The sequence below is a fragment of the Mchenga conophoros genome, linkage group LG15 (assembly GCF_057382185.1).
Source record: "Mchenga conophoros isolate Kocher_MC1m ecotype Shallow Benthic linkage group LG15, M_conophoros_male_GT1.1, whole genome shotgun sequence".
In the NCBI taxonomy this organism is placed as follows: Eukaryota; Metazoa; Chordata; class Actinopteri; order Cichliformes; family Cichlidae; genus Mchenga; species Mchenga conophoros.
This window is the reverse complement of record NC_140540.1, coordinates 43026430-43043319: the sequence shown is the minus strand read 5'-3', so window position 1 is coordinate 43043319 and position 16890 is coordinate 43026430. Positions and strand designations below refer to the sequence as shown.

At 38.8% G+C, this 16890-nt stretch overlaps 1 pseudogene; it reads right to left on the bottom strand.

Moving 5' to 3' along the window:
- The window catches only part of LOC146559018 (adhesion G protein-coupled receptor L2-like), a 36026-nt pseudogene extending 19366 nt beyond the window's left edge, over window positions 1–16660 (bottom strand).
- Between the last annotated feature and the right edge of the window lie 230 nt (window positions 16661–16890).

The following is a 16890-nucleotide window of genomic DNA, read 5'->3' as shown; positions in this document are numbered from 1 at the left end:
ATATGAGTCTGCTATAAATTAGCCATCATGAGCGCATTCAAACAAGGCACTCTGAATGCACTTGTGCTAATAAGCATTATTCAGTCCATTAAACTGAGATGTCAATAGCCGATAAAACATTTCACATTTCACTAAAACTTAAAAAAAAAAAAAGAATTCCATATGCATTGCAAGTGAGTGGCTTCTAATTCTGAACTGCAACAATACAATAATGGAAAATATATATATAGAGAGAGAGCAGTATATAAGCAAGGTACATCTAAAGCCTAGATCAGACTGGACAATTCAAGACAGTACAGCAGTAATCTGTTTGTGTTGAATGTACACTGTTTAAGAGGTAACAGTGTTACAGAAAGGGAAATCCAGTCAGTGGTATTTGTACATGAACGAGAGAAAAACTGTGAGTGAGATATCAAAACAATTCTGTCACTCTGCCCTTAAAAGGCAAAAACCTGATTTAAATTTGGCTGATCTGAAATTCAAGGTAAAGAAAATTAGATTTTATTTTAACTGCTTCTTCACATCATGAGCTGTGACCAAGAGACCGAGCAGCTTATAGTGTTCGAGCACACGGTTTCAGTGTCGTTTTGTTTTTTTAAATTGTGTTTTGGACCTTAATTTATCCTCCAAGATCAAACTTCAAATTCAGCGCTCACTATTATGTCCTGATGTGTCAAGTAGTTAGAATGAGACCTCAAAACTTCAGCGAGAACAATGAGAAAACCTTGAAGTGGAAATCAGCAAAAATTTAAATTAGGTGTGTCTTTGGCTTAAGGAACCTGGTATTTATCAAATGGTACTCTTATTTAAGTGAGTTTTATTTCTTTTAATTTGAACTTTTATGAAGCGTCAACAACAAAGTAATATCTATGTGCGGAGTGTTTGAAGTGCACTCGTACTTTACTTCACTGATTCAACGATTATTTCTGCACACCTCTGATCTTGTGCCCTTCAGTCTACATTCCTATGTGTTTGTGACTGTCTGTTTTTCACAAAAAGCGTTAACGTGATCATACATTTTTATCCGAGGCCTGCAACACTCCTTTTGTATACATGTTCACATTAAAATTTGAATCCGTCACAAACTGTTGAGTCTGATCTTGGCTTCTGTGGCAAGAAAGAAAAAAAAATCTATGAAGCTTGCGATTCAAAAGGATCCACAAATGAATGCACTCCATTCTGCAGAAGAAATTCAAGTGTGCTGCACCTAACTAAGAGATCTCACATGGATAGGAATCAAACAAACTAACAACAGTTCTCAGAAGCTGCCTCAGCCACACAAAATAGAAGAGGTGAGAAGCAGACGGAGAGACGCGGGTGAAGGAAATCTGGAAAGAAAGGGAGAACACATGACCGAAGACCTGATGATGTAAGTAGAAATGTAAAAATAGAAACAGCAATCAGTGTGATCAGAAATCGGTCAGTGGATGAAGAGAGTGAGTCAGATACCCAGGAGGTTTCCTGCAGATTGCACAGGGGAAGGGAAGAAATTAAGTCAGTTTATATACAGCAACATTACAACAAGCATGAGACACATTCGAATCCACATTTAACCCAGGAAACTACATTCTTTTCTTTTCTAGGGAATTCTTGCTTTTTAAGAAGTACTTGTAATTAAATAACCCCGGTTAATAATCTGGCTTTCTATTATTTTGTGAACACATGTCTGCTGTCAACTCAGTTAGGTATCCTGGTGTTGAATTGAAGCATTAAATTAAATATACTCAAGAAAAAGGAAGGGGTGGGAGGTGTGAGGGGGCTAAACAAAGCCATCAAAGAGGACTCGATGCTCATGCTGTATTTTTTATCCTATTTTTCCTGTTCTGGCCAACACTGTCACTCGGAGCTGAGGGGTTTACCTGTACTAACAGGTGATGAAAATGAAAATATTAGCAATGAGGCCTGCTTATGCCAACTGGCACGACTCTGCAGTTTTACAATTAAGAATAGAGAAGGAATCATCCTCTTTTTTTCCCACCGATTCGAAATTGCTTGCATAGAACAATCTTAATAAAGAAACATCGAGGCTTTTATGTTGCCTGATTCAAGCAATTACTGGAGCCAATTCAAAGGGTGACTCAGTGCCAGGTGAAGACAAAATTTACATCCTTGGCTGGAATATGAAGCTAATGCTACTAATGAGGGCAGTTCATGACAAGAACCAAATTATAAAGCCAAAGGAGGAAAATGGTTGGAATGTAGGTAAGTCATTGCACACGCTGCTTGCACAGAAGTGTAATTATGCAAAGACTTGGAAAATAGACCGAATGGATTAAATACATTCAGCTGGTGAGAAAAAAAACAACATTTTAAGTCTTCTGTTGTGTAACTGCTACTTGTGTTTCTTGGGGACAGTGAGATTTTGAGGGGTGGTAGTTACCGGGCTAAACGAGGACACTGTCTTTGGTCCCCTTGCTGATCAGCTTAATGGGGATTTCAAGTGTTCTTTTGAAAAACATCTACTCAAGTCTGCAAATCCGGGGGTTCCTAAGCTTCTGGACTGCTGAAATGTTGTTAATCATGAACCTCTCTATTTGGCATATGATCTATTCAATCTGCATTAGTCTGACTCTACAAAATGAGATGCATGGATTAATATTATTTTTTTGCTGACGGCTGAGGAGACAGAGGATTGGTTACAGGAGAACAACAAAACAGGCAACTTTCCTATAAATCAAAGTCTATCACTGTTTACAGTAGGGGTTGAATAGGAAAGGCTGGACTGGGCTTGTGTGGACTGAATCAGACTGGGAGAACACTATACACTTACCAGGGCAGTTGCGATAGGATACATTCTGTGTTCTTGGTCCTATTCTGGTTGGGCATGGACCTTGAGAAGCAAAAAGATGGGGCTACAGACATGCATGTTTGAAACTGTTTAGAGTGAGGACTTGTTTTTATTTTCATTGGTTAGACAGACTTTTCTAGGGCTGAGAGTCCTTGGTCAGAAGTTTATTTTTCACCACCACACTAGCAGCCTAGACTGTTTCCTCTGCGAGATGTGAAGGCAAAAAACAATCATAATAGCGGGTGGACACGAGTGCACCTTGAGGTTAATCCTACTATTAAAGTTTGCGGCATCACAGCAAGACGTAGAATCAATACGTTGCTTGACTATAAGGTGAGCTCCCCCTAGCCTCTCTAACCCCCCCAAAAAAGAAAGAAGGTAGCAGTTGAGTGCAGTCTGAGGTAGGACCTCCAGGATTCGTCTTTCCTCAGTAAGTTGGACTCGAATGCCCATTACTGCTTATTCCATGTTTAATTACAGGTCCTCAAAGCCTCAGAGAGGTTAACCTTTAAGTTGTAATGAGTTTCACCATCTAATGATGTTCACTAATGCATTCCAATTCAACACTAAGGGGAACAGCTTAAGCAGGTTTACTGGTAATGAGCAGCGTTGAACAGATGTGTTAAGGAGAAACAGAATACAGGTGTTTTATTTCTATTTCTATTTCATTTCTGTTTTGAGCTGAATCAAGACTGCAACACATCCAAAGACATCAGAGTGCAAAATACTCATTTGGATCTACAAGAGCTGCCAAATACTATTGTCCCATCACCCCAACTCTAATTATTTCAGTTCCACCTGATTAGTGATTCTGGCAATTCATCTAAATCTTTGTCATTAATCAGTTTGTAAAGGTTACACGGGGGAATTTCCTTCACGAATTGCAAATGAACATGGCAGCTTAAAGGACAAAGGAGAATTTTAATACAAAGGGCAATCTAAAGATTGTTTGGAAGCTGAATGGCAATGAATATTTTAACACCAGAGGAACAGACAAAATGTTAACGCTATCTCTTTACATGAAATATTAGCTTGTTGACTTATGAGTGGAGCTATTTTGTTCTGTTACATAATGAAACATCTGCTAACATATTTCAACACCTGTTGTGCGAATGTATATTAAGCCATCAAGGTGAGCTGTGCTTATGCCTGATAGACTTCTCCGTACAAGACTTGAGTAATGAAACACTGTCTTGCTATTAAGGAGAGTCAGCATGACTTCCTCTGCCCTCCCTCTAGTCTGCTACCTCATAACCAGGCTTGTCGATCTGCTGGAAAAACAGTGAGCACATCAATAATAAGGGCCGTGTGGAAGAGGACCAAAGGGTTTTACAGGTCATATTTCATGAAAAGTTCACAGTGACACAGATGGAAGAAGAGAAGGAGAAATAGGGTGTTGGAAGGTGTTGCAGACAAAGAAAGGAGACTGTCTGGAAGAAATGGGACAGAATATGGTACAACAGGAGGAGAGACAGAGGGCAAGGAGGAAGGGGGGAAACGATGGGGAAGGGGTGTCGGGAGAGAGAAAAGGGAGAGTTTACAATTCATGACAGAAGGGCCATACTTACTGTAGGGAACACACTCATACTGGACCTCCAGGTATTTGTAGGTCCCTGGGCAGGGGTCGGGGAAGACATCTGAACCCGTGATTACAATGCACTGGGTCCGATTGTTGCATCTGACGAGAGAAAACACAGGAAAGAAACATTCACTGCTTTGTTCAAATTCATCCAGTCTCAAGCAAACTCGGCAACTGAAGGAAATCCCAGAAAGTTGACTGTGTTCATCTGGATGTAGTGTTCTCAGTTTGACAGGGACAGAATCAGCTGTCTGGGATTTCCTTCCCTGGGTGATTAAGCGTGTATCGAGACAAACCGAAGGACATAAAAGCATAAATATTAAAGCGCTGTGTGCCGGTTCTTTTCAACGGCTCTTAACTCATGTTCAGGCTGGGAAATATTCAAATTCTATCAACAAAGAAATAAAAAGAGTAACGCTCAGCAAGATGTAGCCATGCTATTGAATCTGCGAGCACTAAAGATATGACCAGTTCCAGTGCTTTTCACTCTGTACATGCCTGTTGGATCTTTGCCATCAGGTTCATATAAAAGAGGTCTTTTGTGTTGTATTTCTTTTAGATAGTGGATAATCTGTCTGAATGTGTATATGTCAAGGAAAAATCCAGAAGCCTCTCTTATATTTTTAGTCCCTTAACATAACACAGCATCACCTGTCTGGTAAAAAGCTGGTCAGCACTGAACTAAATACAGAGTTCCCCTTCGGACTCAGTACAACACATACAGTGTGAGATATCATGCCCCGCATCACATGTCCTGGTTGAAGACATCTCTCTTTGCAGCTTTAAGGCAGATGACCTATGATAACACACGCGAGGCCCCGTCTACACATGCACACCTTTTTATAAACACCTCTAGCTAGCGACAGCTTGTTAGCCGTGCTGTCTGCCAACTTGAAGTCATCTGAACTCCTCTGTTGTTGTTAATAGAGTGCAGTTTGGAGGGAGTTGTCATCATGCTTAAATTCAAACTAACTTCTGCATGTGTTGTGGTTTGTTAAATGTCAAGCTGCTTGCATGCAGTTGAAACTTTGTGGGAGGAAAAAAAAAGCAACAAATTATTCTAACACTGTCAGATGCAGCCAAAAAAATGTAAAAACTAAACGGTGGGTAAATAAAATTAACAATACAATGATCAACTTTACAGTCCTTGCATTGCATCGCTGGTATGTGTCAAAGTCAATATCCATGACACACACCAGCAATGCAATGCACGGACTGACTTTGACACGTACCAGACATAAGACGTTGTTAGGATGTCACCATAGCAACAGAACTCCCTTAGAAAAAATGTGCTAAATCACACCGTAAAATTGCTCCGTCGCAGCTCGAGGAACATGACAACGACCCTCGGGGGTCCCCGGTAACGGGGAACATGCTTACTTAATAACAACTGTTTTTTGATTGGATTCATCTTGTCTAATTACCTAATATGTGTCTGTCAGGTTTAAATAGCTGTGGGTGTTTTGTGAACGGATGCCAAATGCTATCATTTTGCTGTAAAGCATATTTACCTATGGGTATAAATAAAGTCACCTTGAATGCTCAGTAATGGCTCTGGGAACATGACCCATGGGAGCAGCACTGCCTTCATATCCTCCAGACCCCAATCCAGTGCACCACAACAAGCCCAATCCAAGGACGTCCCATTCTAGAACCCCCGGGATCCTAAGACCCGGATCCCGCAGGGTAGCCCTGTGATTCCATTTTGTTTTGTTAGCAGAAGAGGGAACCGCACATTATGTGGCACTAGTTTTAATGTTGCAGCTGACTGTGGCTCACTGTAAATACAGTACTGGACTACTGCACAGGAACCTCATGTGATCTTTACCCCCCACACTGGTCTTTGGTGGGGTGAGTTTTGCACAGGATAAACAGTCTCTGTGTGTTTCACTCAAATGTCCTGACTTATTGATTGAGCTTCCTCTGAATGGGCCTACATGCTGAGTAGCTTTATGAGGCACCCAAAATGCCATCAAAGGTCTCATTAATAATAACTGCAGCATCTGAAATTGCAGATCCCACAAGACCAGACAATATGAAATGTGTCATTTCTTAAAAATAAGAATAATAATATTAGATATCTTGTTTATAATTTCAACAGCCCTTACAGTAGTGTCAGAAGTACATTTCAGTCACTGCCTTTAACATCTGGAGAGGATCTTCTGAGGTTCAGGGAGTTGTAGGAGACCACCATCTCGCTACACTGAAATCATGATAATGACATCAATACCCTGAGCTAGCCGTCTTTGCTTCCAAGGGGACTTGAAATTCTATTGGCAATGTGAGGAGCCGGATCGATAACCCCGTTCTGCTGATTTAGCAGAGACCAGAGATAATATTTGTTTCTTCTTATCACAGACCAGTGCGCCCATTTACAGCAGATCATTGGAAAATGTATTACTGGTTGCACTGTATTGTGCTTTGGGTTTTGCTTTTGTTTTGGGCTGGAGACGTAATCGCTGCTCTGTGTCCAAATGTTATTAATATATTATTAGGTATCTCAGTGGAACAGAGTTGGTTACTGTTGAGGGGCACAGTGATGAATTGACGTAGGGGCTGGACACTGGTGCCGCTTTAGTTTTTGCTTAAAAACAAACCTACAGAGTTTTAGCTGAGTATCAGGAATGCATGCAGGGCGCTGGGACTGAGATTTACAACACACAACTGTGTCCAGAACAAAGTCGGAACAACAGAAGGGAACATAATTAGACATCGCTCATTCATGTTCCTCTGCATTTCTACAAATCATGCTGACTGAAAGAGTTCATAAATGTTCATAAATGTTTTTGATAGAGAACACCTTCTTATTTTGACTGAGAAGCACAAATGGGGGTTTTTTTTCCTTCTTTTTCCTTTTGGCAATTTTAATACAGCACATTTTATTACAGAGCAAATCAGCATAAACACACATTTGTTTCCACATCTGTGTGCATCTGTGTTTAGTGCAGATTTCAAGGGGCATTTCACTTTATTAATGACCTCCGTGAGTGATAACAGATGAAAATATCAGCATATTATAGTTGTATTTATGGAAATGAATGACTGTTTTGAAATTAAAACATGCACTTCATGCTGGGACCATAATACGCTGCTTGTTTTTGTGGCTAATATTTCTCGAGTCTGTAGCAGTTTCCATATATTATATGGTCACTTTGATGATTGTTTTTCCTTTGCTCATGCATAAGCATCTCATGCAGGAGCAATATAAATCACCGTGCTTTATCTATCAGATACCAACGAGACTGGGAAATGAATGCATACTTTATGTTACGGGTATGAAAAAGAATTAATTCAAAAATAAAATTTGTGACACTAATGAGACACCGGCCTGCCATCATCACTCAGGCAAATGCGTGAAACGACAGGACATAAACACAAAAAAATTCTCATACTTCTCATGAAACAATGTTGACATAAGTGTTGATGGCTCTTTCTGATATATTGCCCTAATTTTAGAGCAGCGGAGCAGGGGGCTCCCTCGTCTGTGGGATTGTGTGACTGTGATGCCTGTCTCCTCAGTGAAACCTCAGGCATCCCCTGAGACCAATTGAGAAAAAAAAAAACCCTAATGACTTGTGCTGTGCGTAGTTCTAACCCTCATTTTGAGAGAGAGCACGTAATAGAAATTCCTCCCATAAAAAAGTTCAGCATTTTGGATTTGGTAGGGTGCAGGTCTCAAAGTGCACACTAATTAAATGCATGTACAGTATGATCTTTTACTACTCTTAGGCTATATAGTAATTAATCATGTACATAATGATTATTAAGTCAAAGGAAGCATTCCTCCGCTTTCTTTGAGATTTTGAAACTTTCTATGACTATCTTGATTGCTCAGCAGGATTTCACTGAAGCAAAAGTGAAGAGACTACCAATTTATGTTTTAGCTTTTAAAAAGACTTAAAGAAGTTAATAGTAAATATACTATTTCGGAGGCAAAATTATAATTATTATTATTACTCATTTTTGGGGGTTGTTTGTTCCTGCTGTGCCTATACAGACGAGTGTATGTGATGCAGTCATATTTTAGGAAACTTTTACATATCAAACATAGGTTGGCTGAGAATAAGTAAGTACATAATTAAATTAGTAAGTAAGTAATTAGTAAATAATACATTTCAAAGTGTATAAAAGACTGAAGAGATAAAAAGTCTTAGAGGTCACAGACTCCAATAAAAACTAGCTCTTTCTCTTCCTCTTCAGGGTGTTGCTCACAGATACTTTGAATGGGAAAATATCTAGAATATATACACATATATCTAAATTTGTTCCAGAATGAATGAATGAATACATTTCAAAGCAAAGCCAAGTCTGAAGAGATAAAAGAAGTAGAGGTCAGAAGCTCAAATCAAAAGGTTATATCTTTCTCTACTTATTTGTGGTATTTTCTTACAAATAATTTGAATTTGAAAATGTCTCGAAAATATGTATTTAAATTAGTCTCAGAATGTAAAATCAGATCACCAATTTTCTTGACGTAAAACTAAAGCGACTGCAGGAGAGAGCATGATTCTGCTTTGATTGCCTCCATTTCTCCCACCGGCCTTTTAATCACACTGAAGTGTTCCAAATGTAATCCCATCACATCTCTGACCTTTTGGGAGAGGCAGACATCAGTACAATTAGAGTGTGCTGCTTGGATTTCATGTAAATCTCTTTTAAATATGAGCTCCGTCTCAGGGCAGTGGGAAAGAACGCAATAAGATACCAACAAGGTGAACTGCTAGTACTCGCTGATACCATGTATCCACCATATTTAACCTTTTGCTATGACATCATAAAGCATGTCAGAGGAATGATGGGCCTTGAGGATAATATGTTCATTTAATAATAAATCATGATAACATACAAAAACAAACATAGTGGGAGGTCTACAGCCTTCTGAAATCCTAACATGCCTGTTTTTTATAACTGTGTTATTTTAATAAACTATGCTTTGTATCATGTCAAGCTTTCAGTTTATACGTTTATATTCCAGTTTTACTTTTATGACAAATATGTGGAAATATACTGCATAATTAGAAATTTGGGGATTTGGTCGTCACACATTTCATCATCAGATTAATCACAACCACAAAATTCAAATTCAAATTCAAATTTTATTTGTCACACACACACAACCATACACAGTATGACATGGGGGTGAAACCACGAGGTAATACCGAAGATAAACCTTTAAATATTTAATAATAATAAAAGAAACTACAAAAAATGTGTATTTAGACTGTGTGTGAGTGAAGAAATTTGCTTTAAAAGAGAGAAAAATAGATGACCGGAGAAAAAGCCCTGAAGTGTTGAAATATTTTAATTATATTCAATTTTGAATCAGAACAATTGCAAACTGATTTAAAGGAAAACGAAACTAAATTAAAAACTTTTAAAGCAGTGTAGAAAGTAAATCTTTTATTACCATTTTTGCATGTGTCACATCAAGTGCCGGTCACGTGACTGGTTTATTTTAGACTACCGGTAAGATGTCCCTTAATTGCTTAATCTCAGATCATTTTGCACCCACTTCTCGATTTTCTATCCTTCAACTCACTGAAAGCCAAAGCAGCTGTTTGTAATTCATAATAAAAAAAATAAAAAAATACAGTAGCACCAGCAGCAGTAGCAAAACAATCGCTGTGTAACTGGAGGAGAAAAGCGACATGAGTGAGGGGAGCACATTACAGAAAAAGGCACAATCTACTTCCTGGTGCTCCCAGTTTGAATTTCAATCAAATTAGCATCTCTTAAACTCAAAGTGACCCGTCTAGCTCCATTTCATCTGAAATGCTGATGAGGTTCATGGCACAATTATCAAGGCAGACATCTCTCTCAAGAGGCAAGCCTGTTGATAGCAGACAGGCCATTGAAAAATTAAATCATTTCCAAGGCCAGAGAATAGCAGCAAAGGGAAAAAAATCTGGTGCGAACACACACACACACACACACACACACACACACACACACACACACACACACACGTGTACAGTATAGTCTTTATAAGTATAACCAGCTCCAGTATCAGTATATATAGACCAGTTTATAAGGGGGTGGCCCAATAATGCTGCAGGAAATAGGTTGTTAGAAATTAACCATTAGCATCGCTTTCAACTCACAATCCAGCCCAATATCCAGGTGAGACATCCCAGAAACTTATAATTACTGTCATATGCTTGTGCCATATTTATGGAGCTCACCCGGGAGATTCCAGGCTCTTAAAGAGTCAGGGGGAAGGCTGTCTGACTCACATCCATCCATCTATTGATTTTTAAACCAGAAAAGGTATATCGCCATGCCACTCAAGTCAATAGAAATACTACGGTGACATTCTGCTGGTCAAAATGTGACCTTTACAAGATGACACGACGCGAAGCTAGAACACCCAAGTACAAAGACAACAATTCAGGAAAGCTTCAGAAACAACAATATGAATGTTCTCCTTTGGCCAAATATGAGATCTCAGTGCAGCTCTGACTTCTAGTAAATGAAAGGAATTTAACTGTGTTCATTCTCAAGCTTGATCAGTTTTGTAAAGAAGAGATGGGAACTCAAAGCTTTACTAAAAAGGAAAAGCTGCTGCTTCTTTTGTCGTTGAATTTCAAACTGATACCCAGGAAAATAATACATTTTTAATATAACAGGGGATCATATTTTATATATATAAAAATTACAAACAATATAAAAGAATATTTCTGTGACAAAACTGTTTTTAAGTTCTCTGACATCGTGCAAAAAAAAAAAAAAATCCAGTTAATATAACTGGACGTATGACTGTGTGACCAATACTTTAAGATTTTGTTTGCAGAGCAAAATCACAAAAAAACTTCAACATTTTTAGATTTTCTGAGGTAGCGTTGGGCTTCTGGTGACTTCTGTTATTGATCGAATGCAGTCGGTAAGGTAGGCTGCTTCTGTTTCTGTCTAGTTTTAATAGACTTTTTTCAGCTCCAACCTTCAGAAGGATGATTGTACTTTTTACACACAAATAATTGTGTCATCCCGTCATACTGATATAATTTGCTACCCACTCCCAACACTAATGTTATCATTTTAATATTAGCCATAGTTACGATCCACCACCTTGATGATAACTTCACAGACCGCTAGTGTGGCTGTTTTTAATGTGTGTGCAGGTCATAACTGTTTAATACTTCGGAGCTTTCCTGACTGCTTAAAATTCCTCCTAGAGAGTAGTTCAGTGTTTCTGTGTTAATTGTTTTTTTGTTTTTTTACAGAAGTGTTATTGTGTTAATGATCAAATTTATCTGAAAAACTGGAAACATTTCCAAACTGTAAGAAAATATATCAATTTAAAAACTCTGGTGAATCTAAGTGCATATCATATGTACTTTAGTACTATTAATATCAACAGTAGTAGGCCTCACTTGCTGCATTGCCCAGATTCTCCAATACATACTCCAGACTTCATACGTGGGAAACCAGCGTGCTGCCCCACCCGTCTAACATGATGTGACACGTGTGTTGGTAAATCTATTTCTCTACTTACATTTCATGTAATTCAACACTGGTATTAGCAGTTGTTAGCCTAATGAGGTGACTGTTCCTACCCTTAATTTTTCGAGTGGAGAGCAGTTTCATGCCTCATGAACTTTTGAACATCCCTGTGAAACGTCCAAGCGGAATCTGGATCTTTATGAAATCTTAATCGGCTGCGCTTTAAATAAACGCTAACGTCGTACATACAGAGAGGAAGAACAAGGCGCTGTGCTGTCAGGCGGCAACAATGGAGCTCCTCGGAGAGCCTCGCGAGCCGCCCCTGACATTGATATAAATAGTGTAAGCGGCATCATTTATTCTCCAGAACTGCTTCACATTCATTGACAACAACTTCAAAGATGCAGCTAATTGCATGTTAATGTTTTTACAACATGTTATATTTGTAAAAACCTGCTGCATTTAATATGTCATTATGAAATATAACATTTCATAATGACTGGTAATAATAATAATTGTCACAATAATTATTAATTAATAATCAACTCATGCTGTCCCCTAATCCTGCTGATGAATTTAATCTTCTCTGTTAGAGACGTATCTGCACTGATCATTTTCATCAATGATACGCTCTTTAAAAAAAAACCATGATGCACAGACACCAATCATGTTATGTTACAGCAATCAATGACCTTGTTATCTAATACTTACAGTGAACCTCATTAGTCAAAGAGAAATCAATAGATGTAAGCTGCTCATATTGTATATCCTTTTTTTTTTTGAGATGATCAGTCGAGGTGCTTCACTGTCATGTTTTCTTATTCCTTGAACTGTGATGGAGACTGATGGACAGATTTAGATCAGTAACATCTAAGCACCAGATGGTTGTTGCATGCACAAGTAAACGCACTACAAAATAATATTCAAATGCACCTAAATTACAGTTTTAATTTAGTAGATGTTATCTGTGTGGCGAGAATGTGTTTGTAGTCATTATCATTATCATCAGCGTAGATGAGGAAATGTAATCATTAACAACTAAAATCCTGAAAAGAAAGAAAAAAAAAACACATCACTGAATATTATTACCAATGAATTAATTATTTCAAACTGTACTGCCATGCAGTTTCACATCTGCTGGGGAGGTGTCCACATGAAAAATTCCTGTACAGATTATCACCCACTTGAGTCGACTAATTGCTTGCAGCTGAATGTTCTAATTGAGCCACAACAGTCCTAAGGCTATTTTCATAAAATCATTGTGCTCATGAATATAATATGCCAGCTAGATATAAAAACAACTTGGAGTGCCAACAGGATCTATCAAACTCAGTGAAGCCTCAATCCAATTCTCCACACTTCGGGGCCACATCAATTTCGGATGTTTAAAAGTGAACACAGTTTTCCACACACGAGTACTAATGTGATTTCCCCCCACACACTTAAATTAGTAGACCAGAGTAATTATGGCAACAAATATTTTTGATTCTCGAATCCCTTTATTGATGTAGGCTGTACAGTAGGAAATACTATTTTCCTGTTTTTTTTCCACATACAGTGTGTGTGCAGGGGAGTGTTCAACAAAGGGACCGTTTTCAGCTGAGCTAGCCTCGGAGTTTAGACTCGGGGAGGAACCGAGGGCTCAGACCTCATGCCAATGAAACAAACACTGCATTCCAAACAGGCAAAACAATCACCACGTTCCTTTTTCCCCATTTGAAGATAATTATTTTTGGCAGCAGGGGCAATCTTTCGTTACATTTGCTTCCTATTTCAGTCTATTGCTGTAAATAAACGGGCAGGAGAAAAAGAATGTGTAATTAGTCCCATATGCAGTCTTGGACATTTGTCAAGCTGTCCTTGAATCTATTTTCATGTCGGTGAACTCCTTTTGCTTTTTATGATACTGACTACATAAAAACTCCAATCCACGCTTTCCACTCGTATAAATAATGACTCACTCATCTGTTCTCACATTTCCATGGCGATCTCAAAAGAACTTTATGTGTTTTGTCAGACGTTGTTCTTGTAAAGTACCTGTTTTGTGGATTTTGAACTTGTGTCCCTTGCAGAGACCTCTTTTATGACAGTTCTCTCTCGCTCTCTTTGAACACTACAGCATCGACATCACGGTGCTAAAAACACATTTAAAACAACATCTGAAGTTCAGCCTCTGGCACTCTCAGGATGTGAGGAATGAACCCCAGTCCTACAGACATCAGTGTCTGAACTGGAGACACTGGTAGAGAGCGTTTTTGGGATTTGTTGTCAGCCTCCTGCTGGGTCGGTATTTGTGCTTCAGTTTACTGTTTACTGTTGTGTACGAGCGAGGCTGAGGCCAGCGTAATACGTATGGCCACAAGCGGAGAGAAGGCAGCCTGCAGCCTTTCAGGACAGACAATGTGAGTCAGCTATCTGACTTCATCAAATAGGACTTGACAATAACCCCCCTGAATACAAGGGCTCTACTTTTTTATTTCATTATTTTTTTTATTTCCCAAGGCGGCGTGCCAGAGTTGCTGACGCTCTCATACCGTCCAATATCTCTCTCTGTGGCAGTCATATGTCATTCCATCCTGTGCACTTTGGCTCCGATGGCATCCCTGTGTGACAACTGGTCTCGTGTATTAGGTCTCATGTATGCAGCGTTCCTGCTTGAGCCAAGTTTGCAAGTGTGTGTGCGCGTCAGCGAACGTGTCGATAGCTTTGCATCTAATGACAGCTACAGAGATGGTTTCAAGCTTGCATTGTGGTGTTCATTTATTCAACTGTCCATTAGCAACCTTTGTTTCCATGAGAGCGTTGTGAAGGAAACTGAACATTTTTCTATAAATGCAAATAATAACTAAATGAAAATGTGCAAGGCTCACAAAAACATGCTTATTTTTTCAATGTAAAGTTGTATTCATTTGCTTACAGTCTGTGATGAGTAGTATCATCTCATTTTATCTGACTTCTTGGACAGAAATACATTTATGAGCTAAATTCCTTGAGAAATGTCCTTTTATCCCTGGTGACATAACGCGGTCAGAGTTACGTAATAATAAGATGAACTGGAATTACTGACTTGGTCTGCAGTGTTAGCATTGTGACACTGCAAATAATGAATAATCTGCAAAATTGGAATTAAATCTTTTTAGTGTTTGTTGTCTCATAAAAGCCTAAAATTCAGATTGGACTAAAGGCTGAAGTCAGACTGGTAATGAACTCGTCTCACTGTATTGTTGGTGTGTTAGTGTTTGTTATAGCACCTCAGCAAACCTGCAATATGAAAAAAGTGCATATCATTAAAATGCATATGTTATGTGTTTCACGTTGACTTTTTAAAGCCCCGGCTCAAAACAGCTTTGGTGCGTGTTGCCTTTCGTTTCCTTAGAAACATTAACGACTGCCCTCAGATGTTCTCGTGTTCTTCTAGTATTGCAGATAAATGAACAGGAGTGGAGAAACTTCTCTCCCTCATACCACAGCGCTGTTGTTCTTGGAACTGCAAAATAGTTAACACATGACTTTATGCCATTAGACTTTGGCAGTTGGTGGTGAATTGACAAATGCAAAACTTAGTGAGTTGAGTTGTATATTTCATCTTAAAAGTGTCAACCCCAAATTTTGTGGTCTGAATGGAAAACTCAATTCAGATACATGTGCAATAGGGTCAGCTGCAGAAAAATAACTGTATCCATGCACTTTTCATTGAGTGCATTTATTCAATTCTGACACAATTTTTTGGTGCCAATCTAAAGCAATACTGGGTGCCAAAGTTAACACTATCAACCAGAGTGCGAATATCAGCTATGGAGCATCTTTGAATCGTGCTAACAGCCTGCTCTTAAACTTACCAGAAGGAATTTACACATGAGATCAGTATGATTTAGGAAGTTTAGGAAATTCAGACAGTAGAAGTAGAACATTTAGAAAAGTAATACACATTATACTGTAGAAATACTCTTCATCATAATCAATATTTATCATGTACATTTTTTTCATTTTTATTTATTTTTAAATATTTATTTATTTTATCACATAAATGCAGATATTAAATGTATGTATATAAGAGCAGAAATGACAATGGGCAGCAGTTTGGGATGGGAAGCTTTGTTACTGCACTCTGTGACTTTGGCTGTGTTTCTGTTTTAATCTGCTCTCTCTGGGCTGTTTGCCCAAATTGATTTAAAATTCCAAGTTCTGATGAAATTTCTAATTCTCTTCTCCTCGGTTTCGGCTGTCTCAGTAGTGCAATCTTATTACACACTCATATTCCGTTTTTCTGTTTTTATGCAACTGACAGCAACACTGTTATTGTTCTGGGTGACTTTTACTCCAAAGCCGAGGGATACGGAGGGTTTTTGTTCTCAACACAGGATGCCAACAGGGGCAACCATGCAAAATGAACAACAGCGGACCACGACAAAGAAAATGTTATCATGCTTATCAATCATTTCACTTCTGTGACAGCGGAAAATACCTTTAGATTTATTAGTTATTATTACTGTTATTATTTGGAGGTGTCTGCAGTGTTACCTTTGTGACATGATCTTGTAGGCGTCTGGAAGATAGCAGTTTATGTTCTCCATCTGGAAAGGGTCGGCATCGCAGATCTTGTCGTCCGTTCGGCCATAGTTGGCACTTTCGATCATAATGACATCACTTCCTGGACACCGCAAATCAATGGGGTAACCCTCACAAGACAGCTCTCTCCGCACTAAACCAAATGGCAGGGCAGCTCGACTAAACCCTGAGGGAGAAGAGAAGGAGAAGGAGCTCTATCAGTGCGGATCGAAGCATGGAACTACAGCGACTTAGAGGAAGAGGGAGGCAGGAGACAAAAGAGATCAGAGGTGGATATACACAAAGGAAGCATCTTCAAACATCGCTTTCTCTTATTTTATTCAGAAGATGTAACTTTTCATCAATATAAATAAGAAATCTAAAGAGTAAAAGCCCAGACTAGACTGCAACTCTGACATACATCTGTATGCCGAGTGAACATTTCAGATCTAAACCGCACCAGGGAGCTAATAGTGTTAGTATGTCATCCACGTGCCTTAACTGCTACTAAAAAAAAGAGAAATCAATATTTGTC